A 27,570-nucleotide genomic window follows, 5' to 3' on the forward strand; every position below is an offset into this window, starting at 1 on the left:
TACAGCTCCAAACCTTCTTCCAAAGAAAAGGGAGGAGTAGCCTCCACGTAACGGCCTCTGAAGTTCGCGAACGGCTGACCTGAGGCCTTGCTACGCTGGTGCTGACCAGACCGAGGGTGCTAACCGCTGCGGAGCGTTAGCAGGGTTACCTTTCGGAGTCCTCTGCATGCTGCTCCCTCACCCCGGCTGAGGAAATCACAGAGTGGGAAATCGGACGTCAGTCACGGGCTGACAGGGTGATATTCCAAGAGGAGCTTGCGTGCAGCTCAACACTAGATCACAGAACCAGAAGTCAACTCTACCAGCATGAGAATAGGCAGCACAGGGAGCCACAGACCTAAAGTAATGTTCCTACTTTCTGGTCTCAGAACTTCTTTGTACTCACAACAATCATTGAGGACCCCAAAAGCTTTTGCTTACAGGTAAACCATATTTGAAGTTAAGCCCGAAAAACAGTTTTACAAATTGAGTTAAAACAAACAATAAACAGGGGCACCTGGGTGCCTCAGTTGTTAAGCATCTGTCTTCGGCTCAGGGCGTGATCCTGGCGTTCTGGGATCGAGCCCCACATCGGGCTCCTCTGCTGGGATCCTGCTTCTTCCCCTCCCACTCCCCCTGCTTGTCTCTCACTGGCTGTCTCTGTGTCAAATAAATAAATAAAATCTTTAAAAAAAAAAAATAATGTGTTCATACAATATATTTTTATGAATGTTTATCAAAGCAAAAAAAATACGGTCACAAGAAAGACATTATTTTACATCTTACAAATGATAAAACGCTTATTAGGAAGAGTAAAATTCTCATCTGTTCCTGTATTCCATCTGTTAGCATATCACACTGGAAAACTCCACTGTATACTCATAAGAAATTGAGAAGGAGAAAAATGTACAGGTTTGTGTTATTATTAACATCTTGAAAAGGTTTCAGGAATCCTCAAGATTCTGCTTAAAGGATCACTCACCTAAAGGATGAGAAATTGCCTACGGATGCCCCGCATACCTCCACCCAAGTGACACGCTGTTGAGGAATCAAGAGGACGGTGGGAGAACAACTCTGACAAAAAGCTAACCACTGTACATTTCTCCCAAGCCCAATCTTCCTGTGAGTCTGTCTACTGTTCCTGATTCAACGTGTCCTCAAGGGCAGTTATGCTCCTGAGCTTTCAAGGTGTGACTTGAAACTGAAATTAGCTTCCTGGTCTACATTCCACTCAAACAGAGCTCAAGCCAAGTGAAAATAAAGGAGAAACTCATCTGCCCAGTACCCTTAAAGCTTACTCATCTCCCAGAAGTAGCCACAGACACCCTTCAAAAAGGAGTCTTCTGCCTACCATCCACTCTCCACAATCCACTTGCTCAGTCACGTTGTCCCCAACCACAGTCCATGGGCCTTTGATCAGTCTTCCTCTTTTTCCTTTCCGCCTTCAGACCAATGTTTTGTTCAACCTAGTGATTTGACGCTAGATTTTACTAAACTTCTACTTTGGGCACCCCACTTAATGCCACTCCCTAGAAGCAGGGGAAGTCCAGCGTCCGGAAGCCCAGCTCAAGTAAGAGCTCTATTTCTTCCCATCCCGCGCCTGCCCTTGCCTGGGGAATTTAACTAGAGTTAAATTCATGTGGGGATTCGGAATCTCAGAATTTCAGAAAACCACTGCATGCTGGGAAAAAACAAAGCAAAACAAAACAGGAAATTCAGTCTTGTTTTTAAACTTTCATTACAACTTCCACAAAATACTTCTCTCCTTCAGAAAAGGTGTTCGTGTAGCATTATACTTTGTAAAGTTTGTCTATTTCCTCTTTCTATACATAAGGCAGTTTTTGATGGATTGAACAGCCTCTTTCTAATAAGGTGAAAGTCCACTGTCTTATAATTGCATGTGAGCAAGCCAGTGAGGACTGGCTGAGCTAGAGTAATTGGACTAGGGCAGCACACTTTGACCTCGGCGTCTGAAGCTGCTTTAGAATCTCAGAGGTTCAGATACAATGACCTGATAGGAGGAAGAAATTGTAGAACAATCACTGTGGAGGCTGATTTTAATGAGACTGCAGAAGTTAGGGAAGAAGATGTTCTGATTAGTGCAAAGTATCATGGCACTGTGGCATCTCTGTCATATTTTTAACCGGTCATGACAGGTAGTTATTATATTTAAGTTTCACATTTCCTCAATTCCTGTTATTGCTAAATCCAATCTTAATAAAGTCTCTTGGGATGGGTTAGACAGGTGTGATGCAAAGAAATATTCCACCAAAATAAAAGAAGGGAAGCATCTTTAGTCTTGCATCCACCCAGACAATAGCAAAACAATATAAATAGGTACAAAATAACCTCACCTCACCAGCTCTTGTGATCCTGGTCACTGTTCCTAAGGAGCCTGGAGGGCAAAAGGGGAGCCACTGGTGGTGGCTGCTGCGTGACATGGGGAGATCTTGAATAGACTTCTCAACAAAATGGCAGCACAAAGGCCCCAGTTAGGTGAACAGGGGAGCCACCAATCCCCCAGGGGCAGCCATCTTTCAAGAGAGCCTTTGTCATTTAACTGACGGCATGGGGCACAGGCAAGCTACAGGTTTGGTTACTGCAGCAAGCTAGGAGTCAGTTGGAGTCCTATAGTCAATGGTAACGAGACTTTAGTCAGGTTTATAAGATGAAGAACTCCAGAGGCAGCTTATCAATCCTTCTCTAACTACCCAACCACACTCACTTGGTATTAATTTCTTGTAAGTGAGCTATGACATGTGTGACATGAGATCGATGAATTTAGAATTGGTAGAAAGACATGGAATTTTCAACCACTGTAGTGACTCAGGAGCTCTTGGTTTACACCATATTCTCCCTACTGATTTTTTTCCGACATCAGCAGGTGAGACCCTCTATGAACAAAAAAATTATAAAACCATATGATCAAATAATAACTTCTGTATTTCTCCAAACACATCTAAGCAAAGGCAAAGCCTGAGAAGGATTATGTTGAGAGAAGACATTGACCGTTACTGAAGAACACTAGCTGTCTGTGAAGGGTTCCCTGTGAGTGACTGAATAAGCGTGGTGGCCGGACATGGGGAGAGAAACAGGAGGACAGGGGAAGAAAGAGAAAGGCAGAGTAGGGAGGCAGATTCCTAGAGGCCAGGGCTTCAAGAAGAATACACACCAGTCATGGGATGGAGAATCAAAATCAGGAATGTACATGTATAGGGACCAGAGCAGAGGGATAAATTTAGCAGGTCACAAGTCAGGTTTTGCAGTCATAAAACAGGCAATTTGCCACAGAAGGAATTCGGATCCAGAGATAGGTATCCTGAGGATGAGTAAGACAGCATAGGATCAACATCTGATAGTAGCCACTTGTTTTCCCTTCAACTCAGACTCATTTCACAGAGTCCTGCTTAATTTCCACCTAGCAAGGAAGGATTTTAAAATACATAAAAAGATCTCATCAGAAAAGCCAAGCTTAGAAAACACAAGAATTTATTTCAAAATGATAGCGTCTATTTTAGGAACCATAACAGTAGCCAAGAGAAAGATGACCCTCCTACGTCAGGTGCACAGAGACACGAATGATGTCACGCCCAAGAGCGTCCACCGCGCCGTCTTTCTGGATGGAAAGCTACACGCTCCGGTGGATGAAGGGCTGGAGGAACAGAAGGAGCTCTACAGCACAGACGGACGGCCTGTAACAAAGTCTTGCAGAAAAGGGTTTCATAAACAGGACTTCCTTCATTTTTAACTTGACTCTCCTTTCCCTATTCTGCTCTGATCATTTTGTTTGATTTCTTCACAACTTTGCAATTTTTTTTTTTACTATGAGATTCCTCTGCTGTAATTGTCTACCATTCTCTACATTCAAAGACCTAAGAAAAGCCTCCAGTGCAAGCGAGAGAGAAATTGGTTTCATTACTTTTTTTCTCACCCATCCTGTAAATCACCAGTGGAGGTAATTACAATAACTTCCAGCTTAGCACGTACCTTCTCTCCGTGTAATAAGATTAAAACCCAGCCTGTCATGCCGCCCTGTTATGGTTTATAGATGGAATTTTTTCTTTCACTATCTGTATTTGATTAAACACTATTTCCACTTCAGCTCTGACTATATCTGTTTTCCTTGTTATCTCACAAGGGATTTTGCAACACATCCCTTTTTCCCTGTATGGGAAACACAGCCTCATTCCTAGGACATAGTGTGCTGTAGAACTCATCACATTTCCATTTGTTACAGATTTCTAACATTTTTTAAACTGGACAGCTTTCTTCTTCTTTATGATGAAAAAAGAGAATGATTTTCAGAAATAAAACAAATGAGAAAAGGATTTATTTGGTCTCTTTAAAGGAGTTGAGAAGTTTTTAAGTTGTGCCAATAAATCCTTTCCTGCTGTTCAGTATCTATCAGCCTAGAAAACAGTATAACCCACAAGCAGAAATTTTCAGATTGATCCTCAAGTGCAGGGTGGGCGAGTTTAGTATAAACACACGCACACACGCACACAGACACATGCATGTGTGTCATATATATATAAAATTTATAAAATATGTTTATAAAACATTTATAAAATATATATATATATTTGTGTTTATTTCTGCTATTCCAGAATTACATTAATATAAATCAAAGTGTAGATAACCATTCAAATTAATGGGCCCTCTTTTTAAGAAACAGGACTATGTCCCAGTTGGCAATGCTATTGGCGTGGATAACTTTATTTCCAAAAAAGAAAATAAGCAGGTAAATAAGGAATCCTCAACATTAGATAGACAAACAGGACTGAAGCGAATCCTATTTCCCTTTTTATATTTCTCTGGACTCTTTTACACATTTATAAGATGATTTTGGAGTACAATTTGGGATCAACAGTGTATCTCTCATGTTGACTATACCCTATTACCAGGGTCCAAGCCCCATTTTGAAACCTAATCCTAACAGCACCTCCCCCCCCGAACAGCTCAGTATGCATATGCTATGGCCAAGGCAAGACCCCGCACACCTCTCTGCTCCCCCTACCCTGTTGTGACTTGCTCATATCCTAGCAGCACTTAATACAACGGATGAGGAAAACTCATCACAATTCTCCAATCTCTAAATTACATAAGACAATACTAAATTCTACAATGGCCTTTACTTCCATTAGCCGTAATACTCCCCAAAGAGTAGAAAAGCTGGAAAAGAAAGTATGGAGGTTTAACTTCACCTGTTCACTGGAAGACTAGGAGAAGCCTTCATGAAAAATCCTTTAAAATGTCCATCTCTTCCTCAAAATAATCTGAATAATCCATAGGGAATGCCTCTCTGAATTTTTTCATTGTGTCTTTAAGTGCTGAGGGCCTGTTTGTCTTTGTCCTCCCTCACGGTGGCCCTGTTCCCCTACAAGAGCGGCTGTCCTAAGTCGTTGCAAAGTCGACAGTCAACAGCTTGGCTGTTTTTCCCTTGCATGAAGTCTAATGGTTTTTCTTGCTTTCTCCTGTGTGGTAAAAAAAATACTCTTTCACGTATCAAATATTTATGGACATCACTATCTGCCACGCAATGTTCTAAACTTTTTGCTGCTCTTGGAGAGACCAATATTCTAATGGAATATCTAAAATAATCAAATCTTCCTGGTTTGCCTTCAACCTTTCTGTTTTCAAAACTAAAAGTTCTGTGTCCTAGGAATCCCCTCAGTCTTGGGTAAATCAAGTTGGTTGGTTATTCTAGAGAGAATCACAGTTAGACAAGCTTAAAACCCTGGGGAAAAAAAAAAAAAAAAAAAAAAAACCTCAACATCTTTTTCAGCGATAGCTCGAGTTGGTTGTTGTGGAAGAATCTTGTAGATATTGGCATACATACTGGATTCCATGGCGGGTGGACCTTGTTCTCTTAAAAAAAAAAAAAAAAAAAAAAAAAAAAAAAAAAGGGCAGGCTTCCTTTAAACTCTCATTTCTTACCTGGCAAGCAGGGTGGGATCGACGCAATTTAAGTAACAAAAGTTGTCTGTTGTGGTCCTTCCACCCCCACATCTTTTCCACATGATATTCCCGTGCCCTCCTCCTCCTTCGTGCCACACCAAATGACCATGCTAACAGTCCAAGGCGTGACCACTGGAACATGGAAGTCTACACACTCTTCCCACACGTGCGTTTCATGCCTCCAAGCCTTTGAACACAAAAGCCCTCTTCCGCCCTATGGCAGCATGCTACCAATTCTTCTAGGCTTGGCTCAGCCATTGCATTTTTAGTAATACCTTCCCCCGTTTGGGCCCAGTAGGATGAATACTTACCTATATTCTGTTCACATGGCAGTTTTTGCTAGCCTTTAACAGAGCAGTGCTTACTCTTGAACATAATTACGTGTTTCTGCATCTATCTTAGAATTTGTGTTACATCAGGCAAGAAAAATCTATCATTTATCTGTTTCCTCAGTACCTGATACAGAGAAAATAGAAAATGCTTGATACACACTCTTGGACTTTGTTTCTAGAATGAAATAAACTGAACTCCCTGAAAAGCACCTTTCAAAATACTAGATAAAACATGACAAACATTATTTTAAATGTACATTTTGGATATCGAGAAAGCAAGAGAAATCCTCAGAGGTCAGTAACAAAAAACAAAGTTAAAGTGGTTAGAGTGCAGCTACGCTGGGGACTTTTCCAGCCTTGGGTGCCAAGGAGCATAGCTTGTGGTGGCTACATGAGGATAGGAAAATAAGCCTTGGTTTTGAGCAAGATCAGCAGTTAGAACTGTAATGTCTAGAAAGTTTCTCAGCCCCTGAAATGCTATAACTCCACTGAAGGAGTGAGACGATCCATAACAACATTTGTTATCAGAGAAGTTTGTCTATTCAGGAAAGGCAGTTGGCCATATACATATATTTGTGTATTTATATGACCACATATGCATATTATATGGTCTTACACATATATGTGTATTTATATTAATGTACATACATGTACATTATGTATTTATATGTATATATGTATTTAAATGTATATTTGTGTATGTATACATAAATGTGTATATATTATATATAAAATAAAATACAAGGCCTCCCTGAGAAAATCACAGACCTGTTCTCACATGATTTTAAAGTATGGATATATACTACAACAGGGGTCCAGGAACCCCTAAACCACTAAATTAACAAGAAGAAACATAATTTTTCTCTTCCCATTTTTCCTGGTCTCTCCCTCACCAGTACAAATCATTATACTGGTCCTATTAACCTCAATTCTTATCCCTGAGGTGACACAATGAGAGCCTGATGATAAATCCTGCACATATTGGGGTCTACTGCAGGCAAGAAACCACAAGACTATGAACCCAGACATTTTTATAGGAAAGAGGAAATCATCTTCTTTCCCCTCTAGAAGGAAGGGAGAGGGGAGCCTGGGTGACTCAGTGGTTAAGCATCTGCCTTCAGCTCAGGTCATGATCCTAGGGTCCTGGGATCAAGCCCTGCCTCCAGCACCCCCCCCCCCAAGCTCGGGCTCCTTTCTCAGCAGGGCATCTGCTTCTCCCTCTCCCCCTGCCCCTCCCCACCACTTGTGTGGGCTCTCTCTGCTCTCCGTCTCTCTCAAATAAATAAATAAAAGAGCTGAGAGAGGGCCAAGGCCTTTAGCTTTAACCACTAAAAGGAGGTCTCCATGGTCCTGAATCTAAACTTTAAAAAATTATTAGGATTTTAAGAATTCAACAAAGATGCTGGGCAATAATATGAATTTACACACTCAATTCTTTTTTTTTTAAAGATTTACGTATTTTAAATAGAGAGAAAGAGAGAACACACGTGCAGTGGGGGGAGGGGCAGAGTGGGGGGAGGGACAGAGGAAGGTAATCTTCAAACAAACTCCCCACTGAGCACACAGAGCCATTCCAGGACTTAATCTCATGAGCCCTGAAATCATGACCTGAACTGAAACCAAGAATCGTGGCCCAACCAACTGCGCCACTCAAGCGCCCCTCAACTTAATTCTTAGGTGTCAAAGAGGAACGATTACAGAATGCGATTTTATGAAGATATAATAACACTATCAGTAGAAATATGAAACAGACAAAAATAAACCTATTGAAGCAAGCTCAAGACCTCTATGCAGAAATATATGACATTTTATAGGAAGACTTTTCTAAAGACCTAGGTAAATGGAGAGATATAATCTAGACATGAATTTTAAGACTTTTTTATTATTACGCTCAATTAGCCAACATACAGGACATCATTAGTTTTTGGTGCAGTCTTCAACAATTCATTAGCTGTGTAAAGATGTCAGTCTTCTGCATGTTCTTCTACAAACCCTATGTAATTCCAATCAAAATATCAACAGTATCTGAAATTCACACGTAAGAGCAAATAGGCAAAAATAACCAAGACAATTTAAAAAACTAGACGGTTGGGCCTCCAATCAAGAGTTAATGTAAAGTTATGATAAAGAAGATGTCATTGTTCTAGAGTTGGACAAGAGAGCTGATGCATATATACAATAGAAGTAGCACTATGAATCAGCATGGAAACGGTCTCTTCTATAAATGCTCCTGTAGTAATTTTTATATATATTTATTTTTAAAAACTAGATCCCTACCTCACAAAATAAGACTGAATTCCAGATCTAATAAATTCTAAATGTGAAATCTAAACTTTTCAATAAAAAATGCAAGCAAATATATTCAGACCCTTGCAGCATGGAAGAATTACTTAAGACCCCAAAAGCACAAACTAAGAAAAATATGGACAAGTTCAACTTCATGATAGAGAGCAAATACAATCTTAAAAGTTCATTAGATACACTGCATTTTAGAATTTATTTGCAATGTTCATGACCAAGAAGGGATGAATATTTAATATTTATAAGGAACTCTTCCAAGTAACAAGCAGGCAAACAATCCAACAGAAATATGAACAGCTAATGGGGGGAATAAAGCAATACACTTTTGAAAAAAAAAAATCAACCTATTAACTAGCAAAATGCAAAATTAAATACAATTTAACAAATACCATACTCTCAAAAATTACAAATTTAGGTAATAGCAACTGTTGGGGAGGGCAGAGTAGCTGGTATTGAGAAGTAAGTGTATGCAATTCAGAATTGAACAGCCTGGGTTCAAATCTCAGCCCTGCCATTTACTAGTTGAATGACCTTGAACAAGTTCCTTGATTTCTGTGCCTCATCTTCTTATACTTAAAATGAGAATAATAATAATGGTACCCAAACCTGTAAGACTGTTACAATTGGAGTTGATGTGTGCAAAAATAATTAGTACAATTCAAACACATAATAAGCACACAATAAAGGCTACCTTGTTGGAGTGTAAATTGGTACAACCCATAAGAGTACCATTTGTCGACATTTAGTCAAATTAAAATGCACAAACTCAAAACACACCATTCGACACTTAAGTGTAAGCCCTTATAAACCTTGTCACCTTACCATCCTTAATTGACTTTGACAAGAGGCCCTATGATTTTTTTGTGTTTTTGACTTTCTAGTCCCCATTCCCACTCTTATGGACATTTTGAACTAGCCACTGACTAATCAATATTTACAAGGAGTCACCATAAACTTGACTAAACTATGCTCATGGAATGATTGCAAATGAAGCACAGGAAAACAATCTCATTAAAATGAAGCAAAGATGGGTCTAGATCCTACCATCTATGACAAATATGTGAAGAACCCATTTAACTGATCAGCATGTCTGAGATTCAGTCTTGACTCTACTTTCTAGTTTTTGTAACCTCAGAGAAGTCATTTCACTTCCCTTACCTGTGTTGCCTCTTCCATTAAATGACATGATTTCTAAAGTCATTTCCAACCTAACAAGCAATTCTTGTAGGCAGGAGAATGCCCTTTGGATGAAGCCAGTGCTTTTCAATAGAGCTGGGGAAGGAGCTGTCCATCAGTGTTAACAACCTCAATGTTAACGCCCTCAAGCGACCTTCCCAAAGGTTCTAATAGTCCAGAGATACAGGAGCCTTTTAATGTGTGTTCATTTTCCAAGGTAGAAAATAGCCTTCAAAGATTCAAGAAACCAATCTACTATGGAAAACGGAAAATTCCATTGCTCCAGTTCCCTTGTGTGACTGCTACTTGGAAGATGATTCTTTAAAGTATTAGACATCTGGATACTGCCCAAATGCCTTTCTTTCACAACTGTTTAGAAAAGAAGATAATCAGGAGGATACAGCCGGTTTTAGAATTCCTATTAGATATGGTTACTGCCATTAAAATGGCAGACTTGGAGAATACAGACACATAAAAACATCTAGCCTCTGGGCAAGACTTGTGTCATATCATGTCACCCAGATGAATATTTTTCCATCCAAAACAAGCTTTCAGTTTAGGAGCTTAAATAGAAAAGCAAGAGGGAGCCATAAATAAAAGATATTCTCCAGTGGGTTTACTTTTTTAAAAGAAATTCATTAAAAGTTAAGCATATTTATTGTTAGTCAATTAATATAATCCTGTCTACTGAAAGTAGTGGTGGTTTTTACCCTTACCTTCTGGTAGCTATCTGGAGCAGTCACATGATGTAGATTACGCTGGATTTCTGGAAGTGTCTAAAATTGAAGGGGAAAGCCACCTGGAAGAGAAATTAATGATTTATGTGTCTATTACATTGATGATATTTGCTGTTCATTCAGCCCAGTTCTCTCTGTGTTCTCCAACTCTCAACTCTGAAACAAGCTTTACCGGGAAAGAAAAAAAAATGTTGACTCCTGTTCTCCGTGAATATTAATGGTAACAGCCTAATGAGACACAGGAACTGTGACCTAAGTCTTTTCAATCAGAATACCTGGACAGTCACATCTTTTCTTGACAAACACTATTCTGTGGCACAGTGTTTGCTGGCATTTCTCAGGTCAGGAAGAGCTTAATGAAATAGGAAATTAGCAAACTATACAACGCAAAAGACTTATGTCAATGTTCCATAATGTATTTCTTCGTTCTATCTGCAGGGCCTCATACAGAGTTGTTCAAGAATTTACTATGCAGGGGCGCCTGGGTGGCACAGCGGTTAAGCGTTCGGCTCAGGGCGTGATCCCGGTGCTCTGGGATCGAGCCCCACATCAGGCTCCTCCGCTGGGAGCCTGCTTCTTCCTCTCCCACTCCCCCTGCTTGTGTTCCCTCTCTCGCTGGCTGTCTCTGTCAAATAAATAAATAAAATCTTAAAAAAAAAATTTACTATGCATCGTAGGTCATTAGTCCTCCAATGGAATGTATGTTCTCTGTCCAATTTTATCAAGTGAGGGGCAGTTACGGAATTTGACCACTATTCCGTAGTTCTTTAACAACCTGAGCCCTTCAGGAGTCTAAAGTGGTCTTTTTCCCACTTCTTGCACATGGGGAATGGGGGCGTTCCTTTACTTACTGGCCCTATACTCAACTATTGCTCAGTTAGTGTCAAGTAATGGGATATTATTATCTACGTGAATTCAAAATTCAGGGACACTGTAGCTAAGTAATCCATATTCTGTTATTCCTGCGTGGCTCTAAATAAAGTCACCTACAAAAACGTTCTTTAAAGACCATTTAGCTTTGCTCGGGCATTCTTGCCCTGAATAGAGAACGGATGTAAATCATACATATTCCTTAAGGTTCACATTTGTGTGGGCACTGCGCTAGTAAGCAAGACAGGCACGCCCCGGCCTTCGCGCAGCGCACAGACTAGTGATGAGGGAAATGAGCTTTTGGGAACAAGAACGGGAAGAACCGGCTCACCTCCGAACCCAGAGGGTCAGCTTCGTGTGTTAGGATATTGTAAGGAACACACGAAGCTCAAACCTATCAAAAAGGGAACGGCGGTCACCTAAGATCATTTTTTAGCAAAGGAAAATCAGTGATTTTCAGGAGGAAAAAAATCTTCAAGTCAAGAAATCAAAGCAAATGACAAATTGTTGTTCCTGTTTTTTTCCAAATGAGAATAAACAAGTATGTCTTTTTTTTAATCAGGAATATAACCTATTTGGTACGAAAAGTGGAACTACTATGTATCTAAAGGATTTTTCCTAAAAACAGATGCATTTTCTCTTTTCTTTGTAGCATGAATAGCGCTGTATTCCAAGTGAAAAGATGCAAAAAACAAGAAGAAAATTGGTAGAACACATTGCTATGGGAAAGACGACTATATCTTTCAGCTCAAAGCAATTTTGGCTTCAGAGAATGCAGAGAATACCAATGACATCTTAATGTGTTCAGTCAAACAGAATTAGATAACAGGAGTTGCCAAATTTTTCTGTGTCCTAAAATTCCTCTCTGTAGCCCCTGATAGATGCGCAAAGCTTTCCTCTTTATTAATTATTTATCTACAAAAGCATATTCCTCTTCTGACAAATTTAATTTTTCCTCAGGACAAAATACAGTCAGAATGTATCTTTTCTAATAAGTACATTTTGAAACATAATGAACGAATATAATTTTATGTTTTAGACTAGATTAGCCTTTTCAATAAGGGGTAATAATTTGCAATTCTAAAATTCACTTATGTTTTTCTTCTGGAAATAATTTATTTCAAAGGAACTTTGCAAAGCTTGTCTTTCTTGACAGAATAAAGATCACAAGGAAATGGTATTTGTCATTCATATAACGTAGCCCAAGAAAGTGAAAATTGAAAAAAATCATAACACTGTTTCTCGAAATTACAGGGAACAAGAAACTGACACAATACCTCTAGAGAAATACTTGTCCCTTGATAAATTACTTTTGTTTGCTACTGTTAAGTATTACTAAAGAAAAAAAAAAACAGCTTTAAATGTTGTTTATCCCATCTACTTTCTGAATTCACACCTAATAAAATAGACTTTTGAACAAATTTTCTTATAAAAATTATGATCCCATGTATTCTAACAGTCATGTTTATATTCTAAAATACTTTAAAAATTATTAAACAGTTAAAGTAGTGTTTTAACAAATTACACAGAAGGTGAAATCCATATCCTAGTAAAGGGTCCAGAGAAATAATTATATGCAACATCTTTAGGGCTTGAATTGTACTATTACATGCATTTTACATTCTTTGTCTCAAGTAATCCCTATAAATTAAAAAAAAAACAAAAAACCCATAGGTACATATTGTTAACTATCTCCTCACTAGATGAGGAAAAGGATACTTGGACAAGCTGGTTAGTTTGGCCAAAGTCACACAGCTAGCAATGGCAGTGTTGGTCCCCAGATCTACCAGACTTGCAGTCCCCTTCTCTTAGCCCCTTCCCTCAACTCTATTAGAGGTACGTTCATAGCACACTCTCTGCCTCCGTAAGTCCTCTGCCAATCTTGTCTCTGGACCACATATAGACCAGGAAGGAGAAAATGAGTCAAACTAAGTGGTAGGTAACAAATTTTTATTTCTGTTGGTCCAAAAGGTAGTTTTACCTTGCAATCCCTTATCTTTTTTCCTCATTAACTTTCTTAAACTCTCCCATGCCCCCCATATTTGGAAGTAAACAAAAAAACCTCCAGAAAGTTCTGTTATGGGCTGAACTGTGTCCCCACAATAGCTATGTTGGAGTCCTAACACCTTTGTCTGTGAAGGTGACCTTGTTGGGAAATGGGGTTTCGTAGATGCAATCAAATTGAAATAAGGTCATTAGGATGGGCCCTAATTCACTTATGACTGGTGCCCTGATAAGAAGCGGGAGATGTGGACAAAAACACATGCAAAGGAGAAGGTCAAGTAAAGACACAGAGAAGATGGCAACACAAAGAGGCAGAGGATGAAGGAATATTGCCCGAGGCCAAGGGTGTGTGAGCCTACCAGAGTCTGGTGGACACAAGGAAGGCTCCGTCCCCCCACGGCTCTGGAAGAAGCTTGGGATCAGACATCTGGCCTCCAAAACTAAAGAAAGAATGTATTTCTGTTGTTTTGAACCATTGGGGTAATTTGATATGGCAGCCCTTAGAAATGAATACAAACCCTAAGGAAGAAAAAGATGGAAATTGTATGGGCCATGACATCCCCCTCTCCTCTATTAGGACTGAACTTCACATGTCACTGGTCAATTCAGAGCAATATTTGGTTGAGACTAACTTTATCTCTAGCTATCATAGCAGAGAAATATGATTTATATTATTGTTATTATATATAACCCAGTCCACATGAAAAATTCAGTGTTATTGATGAACTGTCTTACTCAATTTGGCCTGCTCTGACAGATTACCATAGACTGGGTGGTTTGGAAACAGCAGGAACTTATTTCTCACAGTTCCACAGGCTGGGACGTCCAAGATCAAGGCACCAGCAAATCTGGCATCCAGTAAGGGCCTGCTTCCCAGTTCTTGCTCTGCCATTACATAGCAGGAGGGGAAAGGGAGCTCTCTGGGGTCTCTTCTATAAGGACACTAATCCCATTCAGGAGGGCTCCATCCTCATGGCCTAGTCACCTCCCACATGCCTCACCTCCAGATACCATCACACTGGGGATTAGGTTTCACCACATGAATTTGGGAGGAGGCGACAGAAGTGCCCAATCTCTAGGAGGAACTTGCTGAGGAGACTTGACACATCATCTGAGGTCTGCCTGTATTATACACACTTTGACTCTTATCCACAAAGAACAAAGAAAAACAGAGAAATTGCATGAACAGTTGCAATGCAGTGACGTCATCACTCCCTCTTCCCTTCCTCCTGATTTTTCATTAATTCCAGGCCTTATTTTAGCAAAGTTAAATTATTCCATATCAAAAGACATCTAATTGCATCACATTACTATGATCCAGACTTACAGGTCTCCAGAGACTCCTGTCCCACCGAGATTAACTCACCAGATGCACAGTTAAATTTAACCTAATTCTTCAAGATATTCATACCAACCACCTTGGTCCCCCAATTCTCCATTCTCTCTGGACAGGAGTCAAAGGGGAGGATAGGAATTGGAGGGTGGTTGAAGAGGGAATGTGTGTATAAATATTTACCTCCTCACTGCTTTACACCTCAAACATTTTATATTTTGCTCACACCGCCTCATTTCATTCAACAGGGCAAAATTGTTTCAATTTTACAAATGAGGAAGCTGAGGCGTAGAGGAGATACTTGGCTTTCCCAAAATACCAACATTTGTTAATGCCAGATTGGGGAGGACATATCAGGTGTCCTGAATCCTAGTCTGGTATATTTTCCACTATTGAGTCTCATGCATGTATTAATTCTCTTTAACTTCTCAAGAAATACAATTTTTCCTGGATAACATGTTTTTTTTTTAATAAGAAAAGAGAAGGGGAGCCCTTTTTAATAAAAACAATAATAAAAAAAACCCCTTCTGATCCTTCCACTCAGCTCTCGCCCTCACTGTGCTTACAGCGCAGTGGAGTGGTGAGTAGGACACATTTATTCCCATCTCGGCTCTGGCACTTGCCATCTGAACGGACTAGAGCAGGCTGCGGGGGCTCCCGCCACCCGAGGCAGCAGGGAAGACCCAACGTGCTGATGTGCGGGAAGTGCTCAGCTCAGGGCCCCGCACATCAGGAGCCCTCAGTACGACAGGCCCGTGCTCTTCTTCAGCCCGCATCCTACACACCCCGGACTTGCACCCGGCCTCACACAGCCAAGGCAGGGAGCTGAGGTCCCCTCAGAGGCAGTGTGCTTTCCCAGCATTACCCTGCGAGTTAGTCACCGTGCCTGAGGACGGCCTGTTAGGACACCCACAGCAGGGTGTGTTTCCACTAAACCCCAAGTCTCTTTGAAGCACTAAGATGAATAGAATGTAAAACTTTTGTTGTGGAAGTTAATACAATATGAAATCATCTTAAGTCACCTCTCCTTTGCCTCTGGGACCCTGAGCCTTTTCTCTGTAAACATTACCCATTTTAAAATAATTTTACTCTTTACCGTTGGCCTTTCTAATGTCATTCCATGCTTGAAGCATTATCTTTGAAGAAGCAACATGAAGAACGTCATTCTATTCAGTTTGGGGTTTCCTGTAATGAATATGCATTAGCTTCCCAAGAAGTATTTAACAGCAAGAAAGTTCAGATGGATAAAAAAAATAGGACATAAAATGATCTGCACCAGCAATAGGCATTGCTTTAAAATCCACCCGCTCTGGGCATTAAGCGATATACAATGTGTTAAGTTCAGAAGAGCCAGCCTTTGAGTTTTTGTGTCGTGAACACAGTATTCGACACCTCTGAAGCTACAACAATGGGCTTGATGTCCCCCTGGAGAACGCTGAGCAGTCTGGGGGCTCTCAGTAAAGGTCCACATGCGAGAACATCTTCCTCGGGTGGCTCCTCGCTGGCGCCCGGCACCACCTGTGCTCAGCTTTTCCCAAGCTAGGGTGGCCTTGAGCACAGAGACGCAGAACCCTGGCCCAGCCCCAAGGGGTTCTTCCAAACCTGGGTCACAGACACTTGCCCTGTCAACCTCATCTGTGAAGGAGCACCAGCACCCCACGCTAAAATGGTTAACAAGTTATCTCCAAGAATATTCTGCCTACCACTAAGCACACACAACTCAGCAAATGTGCTGGAGGCTAATCCCTCACATGGCCGGTGCGTGGTCCAACCATTTGACATAGACACACAATTTCCCAAGAAGATGTAAAAACATCATGCAGGCAGCGACTCAGGACAGTAACATGTTTTAATTGAGAGAGCCTTCCTTAATTTGCTTTATTCTGATAATTGGGAACAAGAAGACAATGATCTGCAGGGTGTTTTTTTTGGGGGGGGGGGCTGTCTGCCAGAAATATATAGATTGTAAAAAGGAAGTTCACAATCAGTAGACAGAGGGAGAAATAATCAAATAATTGATTTTTCACTTGAAATAGGTACTAATTCATTCAAAAGATATGTATTCAGAGTCTGCTATGTCCAAGGCACTGAGTTAAGTGTATATTAAAGAATGTCTTTCCAAAGACATTACAGACGTAATGAAGAGAAGGGGCACCTGCAACCCAATGTTCATAGCAGCATTGTCCACAATAGCTAAATTGTGGAAGGAGCCGAGATGCCCTTCGACAGACGAATGGATAAAGAAGGTGTGGTCCATATATACAATGGAATATTACTCAGCTATCAGAAAGAACGATTACCCAACATTTGCAGCAACATGGACGGGACTGGAGGAGATTATGCTAAGTGAAATAAGTCAAGCAGAGAAAGAACAATTATCATATGGTTACACTCATTTATGGAACATAAGAAATAGCAGGGAGATCGGTAGGAGAAGGAAGGGAAGAATGAAGGGGGGGTGAACAGAAGGGGGAATGAACCACGAGAGACTATGGACTCTGGGAAACAAACTGAGGGCTTCAGGGGGGAGGGGGGTGGGGGATTGGGATAGGCCGGTGATGGGATTAAGGAGGGCACGTATTGCATGGAGCCCTGCGTGTTATACGCAAGTAATGAATCATGGAACACTACATCAAAAACTGAGGATGTACTGTATGGTGACTAACATAACATAATAAAAAAATTAAAAAATGTCCTTCTATTCCCTGAGCTTATAGTCTAGCACAGTGTACAAGACATGTACATAGAACATAAAACAGGAGCAGTGTTGGTAAGGACCAGAGGAGGTCATCTTTGAACTTGAATGACAGGTCACATTTTAACATGTGGATAAAGAAGTAAAGAGTGATCCAGATAGAAGAAGAAGAAATAACACACTAAGATATAAAAACTTGGAGAAGAAAAATGTTAATAGAGCTAAAGAGTGTACATGAAGGGCTTAGAGGAAAATGCGTTGAAGGAAGTGGGAACCTGTCTGGGTGGATCTTACTGGAAGTCTGGGATGAGGCGCTGAAGTTATCTAAGCAAGGGAGTACTACAACCAGAATTTTCCAAGGACATAAAGATAATGCGTGAGAGACAAACAGAAGTGAAGCCACTAGAGCGTCACCGGGCTAGCCCGATGAAGGTGATAATAAAAGCAAAGAATAAGCTCAGGTGTGTTACCGTTCATAAGGCCCTGAACACCAGCTCCATCTGTGGGACTGGCAAAGGAAGACAGGGAGTCAAGGAGGAACCCTTCACTTGAAGTCCGGGCAACCAGAAGGAGGGGCCATGAATAGAAATGGGTGACTCGGGTTCAGGTGTAACAGAATGGGAATGGACTCCATATATTTAAGGTGGTTCCCCAGTAGGAAATGTAGGTGAGGAGACTGAAGAGAGAGAGAAAAATATGGAACTGGAGCTCAATAGATAGACCATGGTAGACACAGAACTCCTAAGAATGGTTTAGATTTTCAGTGGGGGGAATTAAAAGAGTATGTCCAAGGCAGGCCCCTGGGGCATCTGTTCTGTGGGTATGCCCTGACAAAATACCACAAACAGGGTGATTTAAAATATCCTCTCACAGTTCTGGAGGCTGCAAGTCTGCAATCAAGGTGTCAGCGGGTCATGCTCTGTCTGAAAGCTGTAGGGAAGAAATCACTTTGCCTCTTCTAGTTTCTGGTGGTTGCTGGCAATCCTTAGTGCCCCATGGCCCCGGGACAACATCATTGTTGGACCCACCCTAATCCATGACAATCTCACTTTAACTTGGTTCCATCTGCAATGACTCTACTTGCAAATAAACTCCTGTTCGTATTTGCTGACCAGCTGTGACCCCTCCACCTGCACTAACACACGAGGCGTCCTACCCCTGCCCATCTTGAGATGACTGAGGCGAACCTCGCTCATTTTGATCTTTGCCAACTGCATTACTCCTCACTAAACAAAGTAGAACACATGTTTTTAAAAAACGCCCTAAGGAAAATGTCTCTGTATAACTTAATGGTATCTCATTTTTCCTAAGTAAAGCATATCCAATAGTAAAGAAAATGTCTGCCAAATATCCTTGCTGTTTAAGTTATCCTCACAGAACTGGCCTTACGGTGCCTGTCTTCTGCTTCACAATTCTGTCAAGAAGGTAGGGCAGATGTCACTATTTGCATTTGACAGGTAAGCTTCAGAGACGCCTCATCCCACTTCACACGGAGAAGCCCAGAAGGATCGGAGGCCCAGGTCTGGGGCACTGCTGTGACATTACGAATTGACTCGTCTTTAATGGCCTTCAAAGTTTTGATTTCACATTCATCAGCACCTGCTTTTCATGGGGGAGTGATTTGTTCACTTATATAACCTAATGAAGACTGAGCTTGATCAATTTAAAGACCTTGATAATATCAAATTTATGGAATGTTTGAATACACTAGATGCATCTGAAATCTTGTACCCCAAATAGAAGATACACATTCACTGACACAAAAACTTGGACAAGTTCCACACACAGGGTGATTTAAAATATCCTTTCACAGTTCTGGAACAATGTCACACGCACCTGGGACATTAATGGAAAAGAGTATACTCGATCACAAAACAAATTCTCAAGAACTGAAGAATATGTATAATGAAATCATGTGTCTGAACAAAGTGTCCTCAAATTGGAAATCGAAATCAAAATGAGCACTTCTTTGAAAAGTTTTTGTATCAAAAAAAATCAGAAGGAAATTAATGTTTAGAATTAAGTCCTACTGACAGCTCGGAACATCCAAACTCGGAGAACATGGTGAAGCTAGTAAAGGAAAATACTACCTTAAATATTAGGATAAAAGAATGACTGGAAAGTTATTAGCTTAAGTCTAAATACGAATAACAGATCAAAACAAAAAAAAAAAGAAGAAGAAACTAATAAAGGGAGACAGTTTTTCTGTTTTCCCATCTAGGGATAGTGGAATATCAGGAATCAGAACTGAGTCCAAAAACAAGAAACCCAGAATTGCTTTGTGGGGCCGCAGGATTTCTAAGACATCTATTTTAAATGCTTTCAGCATGATTTGGAAGAAGAAACGGCAGGCGTTGAAACTGGACAGCACAATTAAATGCTTTCTTATCAGAATGGTGTCCCATACTGGTTTTCCTTAAAAAGCCAATTATAACTGCATTTTCAAAATATAAAACTATTTAGAGAAATGTAAAATTAAAGTAACTTTTCAGACCACATCTAAAATGTAAAATACAGGGGAGAAAATTAAATGTATATTAGACTTTTTGTCATTTCTAGGATTTGTGAAAAATTATAATTCTCAATTCCTTTACATTTTCTGTCCCAGCAGAGTGACCAAAGACACCAGATGCATGACTTTCTAACCTTAAAACACATCATCCCCAGAGGCAAGCACACTGGCTAATGGGGCTCAGGATGTCTGGTGGACAACGGCAAAGAAGAACACGGATGAGCTGGCAGCTCTATTGCAAACCGATGGTGTTACATCACAACTGCCCAACCCCACAGAACCCAGGAAATCGGGCCACTCGGGAGATGAGCAAATCCAAAGAGATGAAGCCGACAGAAGAGTGATCCCAACACCTGTTTGCTAAAGGTGGTATTTTAATCTGAGAAAAAGTTCTTAGCTCTTTAAGCATTTCTGTTCCTATTTGACATATTACCCAGACACGTTGTCTTCCATGTGCTGCCGTATCACTTCATATGCACTTCTGTAATTAATTTATGGTATTTTCTTTGTTAAATTGTAAATAAATTAGAGGTCTGCTCTCTAGAATCAATCAGCACGTGGGATGTTGTCTGTCCATTGCGAGTGCGCTCCCTTCAGGACGGCGCTGGGCAGGAGGCAGGAGTGGGGACCACGCACAGCCCACGCCCACAGCGGGCCTCAGCTACAGCTTGTGGAGGAAAGCAAAGTGGGGGAGGAGAGGGGAGGGAAGCAAGGAGGCACAGGGAACAGTGAATCAGGAAAGGGAAGGAAGTACAGAGGAGAGGTGACTGGCCTGGCAGGAGCCAAAGGGGATGATTCACAGCCTCGCACGGAGAGAACAGTCAGGAAAAACAAAAACAAATAGAGAATGCACGAACAGTAATTTGAAGTCACAGCATTTGGACTGTTTGGGATTCTTACTTGACTACTTTATTAATAGGAAAAAAACCACTGAACATGCCACACCTGTCCCTACCAGATATTACGCTCAAAATGTGAAAGAATTGCTGATGGCGTGGGATATGGAAAATCCACGTTTACCTGAGTTAACTGGTTCTCTCCTTCTATAAATTGGCCCCCAAAGGGCTTCATTTCAGATACACGGGAAACACTATGTATAACACAGCCTATTTACTGGCATCTATCTCCAGATAACTGGGGCAGCACTGTAATAATAAGGTAGAAAGAATGTCTTAAGACTCAAAAGTCTTCAGTAAGAATTGAAAAATTCATGGGACAACAGAGAAGGACAGAAACGGGTCACGTGTGTGTCCATACACCAGCGGCTCCATTTTGCTTCAAATGACTTCTGGGCTTAGAAATAAATAAATCTGTGCAATAGGTGGAATCCTTATTCTTTTCTTAATAATGGCTTAAAATGACAAATGAGTTCATGCGAACAACACTGTGCTCAGCGATTCCTATAATGGATACTGCACATTTATGAGGGGACGGTGCAAACCATAGAGCCAGCCCTCCCCTGAATGTGTGGTGCTAAATCACCAGACTCGGCTCCATCAACGCCCGAGCTGCAGAGATGACTGACAGCTCCCCACCTATAATGGGCTGCATGAAGAATTATTTACTAAATCCAGGTAGCCAGTATATGACACCGGACCATCCGTGGCTTACATCTCCTAGTTTTTATCTTAGTTTTTAGAATGTTTCACTTTTGTGCTGGGGGAGACAATATTTATAGCATAAAATATATTCTTTCTCTGTCACTTAAAAAAAAAACGTGCGGAATATGGACTGCTAGACCTGTAGAGAAACCTACATATTACAAAAGTGCCAGATGACAAATACGAGGGGAAAAAATACCACCCTGCATTCCACACCAGCCCTTCCGCCAATGAGAGCACCCACCTATCGAGCCCTCGCTCACCATGGGCTAGGTCCTGTGTGAAGCTTAAGTGACTCACTTATCGTGGTGTAGCTTGCAAATGCCAGCGGCAGGATCTCAATCCAAGTCTGTCTGACAAGAAGTATAATTTTTTCAATATATACTCAAATTTTATTTCAGTTTATCCTTACCCCAGGCCTGGAATTAAGCCAAGCAATCATAATTGAATGAATTATTCATTCATCCATAATACATTCACCCTTTCAGTCAAAACATGTTGAGAGCCTACTATGCACCAGTCATCACCATCATGTCAAAGACTGACATCTGGAGAAGTCTTCTAAGATTCGCTTTCCATTCTTTGTTTACATTTTTTCAAAACATCCTATATTGATTATCTATAGTCAATCCAGAGGAAGGCAGCTTAACTATTTAGACATCTGTACTGTTAGAGCAGGTCTTCGTGGGAGACACATGTCTGGCACCTGGCCAGGCACGTTAATAGCAAGCCTTAGGAAGCAGAAGCCGGCGGAGCGCGGCTGCTTCCAATCCCGTAATACGTAACAGGAGACTGAATATGGTTTGTCAGCTTCAGGAGATGGAATGTACCTTGGTGACACACACCTGAAACATGAAAAGCTACTTCTTCTTACGTAACTTTCCAACAGATGGGTTGTTACTGGCTTTCCTCTAAATATTGTCCTCTTTCAGGACAATGTTTAATGTCAAAAAAAAAAATCTAAGGAGCGTAACTCTGAATTGAAGCGCCGCTGACTGTCCAGCCGTGGGCAAAGCGCCTCTGGTATGGGGTAAGAGTGACGGCGGTTCTGGGCAGCGAGTTTGCATGCCTCCGGAACGTGAATTACAGACGACCCAGGGCAGTGACTGGGGGGGCCGCTCCTCCCTGGGCCCCTTAGCTGCGTCTCAGGAGTATGAGGGGAAGAAGGAACGTGGCTGGACATCCGAACATCACCAACGACACCAATGTTCCTTGGGAACGGCCAGAAGGCTGGCCACTGAGGCTGGAGAGGAGAGACAGGGAGTAGGTAAAGACTGACTGAACCTAAGAGAGAAGGGAGACTTTTTTATTTGAAGAGAAGGAATTTGCTACCTGAGACGAGTGTCAACTCCGAAGCCACAGCTGGGTGGCCTAGGAGAGAGGAGTTGCCATGTTTCCCTTCCTTTGAGGGAAGGGTCTGGATTTGCACACTGATCACCACTGCTCACCTTCTGAAGTGTTTGAGAATCTCGATTGCCTGCTTTCTATTTTATTTATGCTAATGTGGCTTATTACAATTATTTTTCTGGAAGCAGGGCCGATAGCTTCTGACACCCCATTTACTTACTGTTTCTTTGTTAAATTGTGTTTATTACAATTATTTTTCTGGAAGCAGGGCCGATAGCTTCTGACACCCCATTTACTTACTGTTTCTTTGTTAAATTATAAATAAACCATTTTGTTTACAATACTCGGATTGTACCAACTCACACTACAATAGGTAGAGCCCGTGGGTTTTTAAGTGGTCGCTAAGTATTTACGATCAGACCTCTATTTATGACATTTCCTAAAAAATTTTTTAAATAAAAAATAACAGATTGATAAACATGGATGAGAGGCAGCAAAAGTATAATGAAATAGATTGTGAACTTGAAGTCAAGAGCCTAGAATTTAAATTTGAGTTTCATCACAAAACACTGAGGACACCTTGGACAAGCACCTTAACCATGACTGTGTTTCTTCAGCTACAGAACGAAAATATTACTCAGGGGTCCTCTGACGTCACTTGTGTGGAGGTACAATGGCTCTGCATTGACTGATCACAAATATTTCACTAATTCTGCCCCCATTTTCTTAGAAGACCTCCCTGAACTCTCCTCCAGTTACTTATGGAAGTCCCCGGCTGGGTCTCAAACGGGACCGAGGCCACGTCTGCCAGCCATGGTGCACGAAATAGTGTCCCGGCCTCCCCTCTGTGCTCTCTGAAGCCTCCCTGCACACAGCGCTGCTGGGGAAAGCCTCACGGCCATTCCGAAGGTTCCCCTCCTAACATCTGAAAAACTGCAGCCTCTCCAGCTGCGAGAATCCAGAGTATCAAGGGCAAGTAAAACATTCCTCATTGGAGTCATCAAGGCATCAGGGCCTCAAGGCATCTCAACGGGAAATTGAGAAGACTGCCTTTCCACCCAGTTGCGATCACTCTGGACAGCGCAGAGCGGTTTCTATCTCAGAGTCCAACAGGCTCTCACTCCTCCAGCGTCTGCCACAATCCCTTTCTCCACAGAGCTCCCAGTGAGTCCCTAGGGCTGGCCCACCCAGGAGCTGCCACAAACCTGGGAGTGTTGATCTCTACCTCTGGGGCGTAAGCAAGCCCCACCACCGCCCGAAACCATCAAGAAATTTGGGTTGGTCCTTTTCCTTCCCCTAAGTTGTTTCTGAATCTGGGAGCTTCCGTACTTCAGGGGAAACCAGGGCAAGTCCTGGTTTTCAGTCCAGGGCATCACACTTCACTGTGTCTTGCTCAGGTCCACAGCGTCATCAGGAGGCTGGCTGCTTTCCTGTAGCAGCTCTGTTCTGGCTACGTCAATCTCTGCTTCGGCCGTCTGCTGAGATTTCCAAGAGTTTTGTACCCACGCCTCCAAAGGCGCCCTTTGAAGTGAGTAGGACTTGGGTCAGCCACTTGCAGAGGCCGCCCCTCTTCGGTCCTCTGAGTTTTAAGGAGCTTCATGACCACTGCACCTGCTCATGCTCCCTTTCTCTCCCCTTTGCCAACAGTATCATAACCACCTCCTTCCTGCCTCAGATGATCCAAGTAGAAGGGCACAGACCAGAAGTCACAGAATCACTTAAACACAGATGCACCTGTTTCATCCACAAAGTAGTACATGCTATTTGAACAGACATTAACAATCGGAAGATTTTAGCTTTAGAATTCATGATTTGTGATTTCCGTCAGTCAATCAAAAGAGCTGCCCAGTTGGGCTCACATTCCTGCATGTTAAGAGTGAAAAGTAACTGAGCAGCTCTCCAGTCTGGGGCATACCCTCCACTTTTCCACACTCCTCACTACTCCCTACTGTGATACATTCCTCTCTCTTCATTCATTTATGTTACCTGGCTGGCCGCTGTAGTCTCGAGATTCCCTGGCTTAGACCTTGTCCATAAAGACTCCAGGGCAAAGTTATCTTTTGTACTCTGGCCTTATCTGGCAATTTTCAGCTCTGAAACAAAAGGACTCAATGTTCCTCCAGGACAAGAGCATTCAGAAACCCAGAACATGGGACCTGGCTGTTGCATGGTCTAGATGAGGAAGTGAAAAATTGAGCCTCATTCTTCAGCTACTAAGTCCAAGGCACCATATTTTGTATGCCAAATTACTAAATAAGACTGTACCATATCTTATTTCTCCTACACTCCTGTAATACACATTATTATGTCCCCGTCCCGTATCAATATACCTTCCCAATAAGCATCATTCCTGCATGGGAACCATGCCTGTCCTGCTAATTTTCAACTTGTACCTACGTCAACTTGACCCCAGCAGTTGGTGCCTGGCTTCAGCACTAATCATCATGCCTACTTCTGAGATACGGTGGGAATCAGGTGATATCCTACGTGTTTCTTGCTCTCTGGGTTCAGCCTTTGCTTTGCCTGAACTCCCCAATGCTTACCCCCGTTTCCAATTGCTTTAGGCCATCTGTTCAGATTTTTCACAGGATACTAAATTGTCTGGAAAACCAGATGGATAATTAAAGCTGAAGGAAAAAAATAGGGGCTATTAAGCATCCCCTGGACACATCTCCACATTCTGTCCTTGGAAAACTGGAGGAAAAAAGGGTATGAATTTGCAGGCTATGAGTCATTCTTCTGGAAATTTGTAAAGTAAATTCAAGTCACAAGCCTGAGTTTTAAGGGCATTACCTAGCAGAGCTCAAAGAGGTTTGCACCGAACTTTCATCTTTGCTGAATGACATCAACAAAGACACAATCCACCTCTTCAGATTGTATAAAAATGAGAAAACAAGTGGAAGTTGTCAAAGGAAGAGCACATGACTAGCTGCTTCCCAAGAAATTAATCAACTTGACTATATCTTGGAAAAGAAAAGTAAAAAGGTGAGCCTGTATCTAACTTCCTTTAAACTTTCCCCAAAAGATAGCAGTGAAATTCAGGGCATTTCAAGTTACTGGAAATCAAATGATGTTAAGCCATTATTTATCTGTATAAGTTCTATACCAATATCCTCTCTGTGGTTTTTTGTTGTTGTTGTTGTTTAGTTTGTTTTTGTGGTTGGAAGTACCCTGAGTGGGATTTTATTTTTTATTATTATTTTTTTTTATGCTCAGCTACCCAAAATATAGTACATCTTAAGTTTTTGTTGTAGTGTATGCGTATAACACCCAGGACTCATCCCAACACATGCCCTCCTTAATGTCCATCACCCGGCTACACCAGCCCCCCACCCCTTCCCTTCTATAACTTTCAGTTTGGTTCCTGGAGTCCAGAGTCTCTCGTGGTTTGTCTCCCTCTGATTTCTTCCCATTCAGTTTTCCCTCCTTTCCCCTGTGGTTCTCCATCCTCTTTATTTTCCACATGAAGAAATGTCCCTTCCCCTTTCCAAAGATAATTCCCTCACCTGTATCCTTGATCCCCCCCTCTTTTTTATCTCACCAATAGACTCATTCTATATTTTTCTCTTTCCTATTATAACCCCGCTGTTGTGCGCGCGAGCTTCTCCATAAACTTCTCCACATAAACCAATTAAAACCTTCTCCTAAATTATAAATAGACACACATAACTACATTTTGTCTGCTCTGAGACAGACACTTCCATATCTGTCTAGATCACTTCCTCCCATACAGCCAGGACACTTGGCAAAACAGTTCACTTACCACTTCCACCTTCTCATGTCCTACTTGTTAACCCAACACACCACTGAAGCTACTCTTGACAAGGACCTTCATTCATTTTCCTCATTTATACTTTGTTGCTAATTTGGACTCAATTTGGTTCCTATTCTAGTTAACATCTTCACACAAATTAAAATTTCTTCTTTGAAGCTCTATCTTCTCTTTGAGTGTATTGTGTCATGACATCAGGGTTCTCCTCCCACATTTGTTTAATCCTTTTTCAATCTTTGCTGTTGGCTTCTATTCCTTTACCTTTCCCCATTAAATGGTGATGGTACCCAAGGTTCTGTCCTAGGCTAACTTTTCACTTTAATAATCCCCCACACACAATCTCACCCAAGTGCAGAGACTTAGCTATTATCTCCACCCTGAGAACCTTCCAGTCTATACAATTCCCCACCACAGATCTCTTTCCGTTTATTCAGAACTAGTTTCCCACTGTCCAGTACCTATTATCTTGAGACACTTCACCTCGGTAGAAGAGCTAACTTTAAATCTGCTTTTCTTTTTATGATCCCTACGCTGGGAACTGGTACCACCATTTACCTCCACTCACCTGAGCAAGGTAGCCGGAAGTCATCCTGGGTCCCTCGCTGTCCTTTATACCATGGTGATCATTAAGTTCTTCCAATTCCACTCACCCCATAAAGTGCTACATCAGACCCTCATGACTGCCCAGACTGTGCGACTTCTTAGATACTCCTGGTTTCATTGTTCCTCTCCTCCCACTCATCCTCCACACCAAAGCCACAGCTTATTCCCTCATCTTACCTCCATACTTAAAACTTTACGATTTCTTTAAGGTTAAAAACTGTAGCAGAGTTCTCTGGACCTCTATGATCTAGCTTCTGGTTACCTGTCCAGTCCCATTACTTGCCTTTTCTTCGCAGACCCCCAGGAGCATGTAACATCTGTGGATATACCATTTTACTGCACGGCTTCAT

General features: G+C 41.6%; 1 long non-coding RNA gene across 2 annotated transcripts in view; it reads right to left on the reverse strand.

Moving 5' to 3' along the window:
• Positions 1 to 27,570, reverse strand: part of LOC148108828 (uncharacterized) — a 407,929-nt gene that overhangs the window by 296,831 nt on the left and 83,528 nt on the right. For both annotated transcript variants that reach the window (XR_015727024.1, XR_015727023.1), the window contains exon 3: positions 10,463 to 10,545. This is a non-coding gene — a long non-coding RNA (uncharacterized LOC148108828). The remainder of the gene's footprint in view (positions 1 to 10,462; positions 10,546 to 27,570) is intronic.

This window comes from Ursus americanus, chromosome 16 (assembly GCF_024610735.1).
Source record: "Ursus americanus isolate L20-20 chromosome 16, mUrsAme1.1.p, whole genome shotgun sequence".
Lineage (NCBI taxonomy): Eukaryota > Metazoa > Chordata > Mammalia > Carnivora > Ursidae > Ursus > Ursus americanus.